At 44.4% G+C, this 2,500-nt stretch overlaps 1 protein-coding gene across 5 annotated transcripts in view; it reads right to left on the minus strand.

The window, feature by feature from the left end:
* Positions 1-2,500, minus strand: part of pde5ab (phosphodiesterase 5A, cGMP-specific, b) — a 117,769-nt gene that overhangs the window by 89,317 nt on the left and 25,952 nt on the right. The window lies entirely within an intron of this gene.

Below are 2,500 nucleotides of genomic sequence, written 5' to 3' on the forward strand. Positions count from 1 at the left end.
CGCTTCGGCTTGTAACCGGAGGGTTGCCGGTTCGAACCCCGACCAGTAGGCACGGCTGAAGTGCCCTTGAGCAAGGCACCTAACCCCTCACTGCTCCCCGAGCGCCGCTGTTGTAGCAGGCAGCTCACTGCGCCGGGATTAGTGTGTGCTTCACCTCACTGTGTGTTCACTGTGTGCTGAGTCTGTTTCACTAATTCACGGATTGGGATAAATGCAGAAACCAAATTTCCCTCACGGGATCAAAAGAGCATGTATACTTTATACTTATACTATACACAAAGACACACACAGCCAATCAGATGGGTCACAAGCTAAACCACCATCACAGCCTGACCAATCAGATGGGTACAATCCCATGTGTTCCAATCCCAATTGGAAATTCCTAAAATTATGAGGTTTGATATATAAAATATACACAAACTTTCAAATGAGAGCTTAATCTTACATTTTAAGAAATTATTATGTTAATAAACTATGTCAGTATGTATGAAAAATAACATAACTCAGATTTTGGTGGGCTTAATTGGTACGCTTACCCTAGAACGTGTAAGGCTGTGTGTTGACACACACAACACACACACACACACACACACACACACACACACACACACACAGACACACACCTGAGGACAGCAAGCCAGACATACTGTACATAAACATCAAAGTAAACATAATAGAATTTAGTTCAGGTCCGGAACTAGACTGCTCAGATTGGGGGGGGGCATTTTCCTAGTAAACATCACGTAGGCTTTGATTTGGGAATCATTGTTTCCCCTGGACATTTTTCCAGCAGCAGGGGTGTTAGCTGGGGGGGGGGGGGGGGGGCGGTCATGCTGCAATTTTTAACTTCTGCCGGGTTTTGTCAAAAGAAATGGACAGATTGAGTTACACATATGACATAGCAACAGATTCAAGGCATCTGCTATGGAAACAAAATGCCAGTTACAAAGCAGTATTATCGCAGCACTTGAACTGGCCAGTGGTCACAACAAAAACCTTTGGATCATCAGACAGGATTATTCATGTTTCTCTTTTGTGTTCATTTTCAGCTTTTTCATTTACATTCAAATGTCAGCCCAAAGTTGGAGACCATGTAGAATTTAGAATTAAGAATGTAGAATGTAGAATGCTAGAATTTAGAATGTAGAATGCTAGAATTTCAAAAGCGCCCTCCACAGCTTATTGCACAGATGCTAATATCCTCATATCCAGCAAAGATTCTAGAACAGAGCTCTGTTCTAGAATCTTTGATATCCAGTCACTGTAGGTGTGTGTGTGTGCTTCATATCCTCATATCCGCTAAGGTCTACTGTTCAGAGTAATGGGTGTGCAGAATGCAAATATGATTTAATTTCATGTAGACTGGAAAACGTGTGTGTGTGTGTGTGTGTGTGTGTGTGTGTGTGTGTGTGTGTGCGTGCGTGTGTGTGTGTGGTCACTGTAGGTGTGTGTGTGTGTGTGTGTGAGGGGGGGTCACTGTGTGTGTGTGTGTGTGTGTGTGTGTGTGTGTGGTCACCACTTCACTATAGCTGAGAACAGCAGCTCAACTCAAACACACTCCACTGGTGGCAGAGGACACACACACAGCTGCAGTGACCCCACACACACACACCTGCAGTTTACGTCAAACACACTCCATTGGAGCAGCAGAAGCCAGGAAACTCTCTCTCTCTCTCTCTCTCTCTCTCTCTCTCTCTCTCTCTCTCTCTCTCACACACACACACACACACACACATACAGACACAGACACACACCTGAAGACAGCAGTTCACATAAACACACTCCACGCTCCCGCTGTAATGTAAAATTCCCTGACAAAAAACCTGAATTTCCACTATGACTTACTATAATGAATGGTACAATATACCGACCAATGATTTCAGAGCAGCCGTATAGCGCTGAAGAATCAATGGACATTGAATAAACAAAGTTGGACTAGTCCTAATCAAACAAGCAGTAAAGCTAATGACCAGATATACACCAATTATGCACAGAAATATATTTGTATTAATGTTTTTTGGTAAGTATTTTAAAACATTTTAAACTGCTACAACAAAATTCCCTGATATTCCATGATTTTGCCCCAAACTTACAGAATTTCATGACTTTCCATGTCTGGAATAGACTTTCCAAAATTCCATGATATTCCAGAAATTCCATAGCCTGTGGGAACCCTGTATAGACAACACACACACACACACAACCCCGCAGACCACACTGATTCGAAATAGAGTTGTTTTTTTAGACTGAACCAAGAAACACCCCCCCCCCCCCACACACACACACACACACACACACACACACAGCGGACTCAGAGTCCTAACCCACAGGCCACCCGAATGACTAATAATCCGGCCAGAGCGCCTGAAGAGATGCTTGAGTCTCACTCTTTGTGTTTCTATGGCACCCCGGTCGCCTGACACCAACACTCCTGCCTCACACAGTGCGCGGCAACCGCTGACAAACCTCGAGCCTCCCTGCATGAGCTGCTCCGTAGCGG

Source organism: Alosa pseudoharengus, unplaced genomic scaffold, assembly GCF_046254945.1.
Source record: "Alosa pseudoharengus isolate Yale_2024_CS ecotype anadromous, Long Island Sound unplaced genomic scaffold, YU_APseudo_1.1 YU_APseudo_1.1_scf_17, whole genome shotgun sequence".
NCBI classification, from domain to species: domain Eukaryota; kingdom Metazoa; phylum Chordata; class Actinopteri; order Clupeiformes; family Clupeidae; genus Alosa; species Alosa pseudoharengus.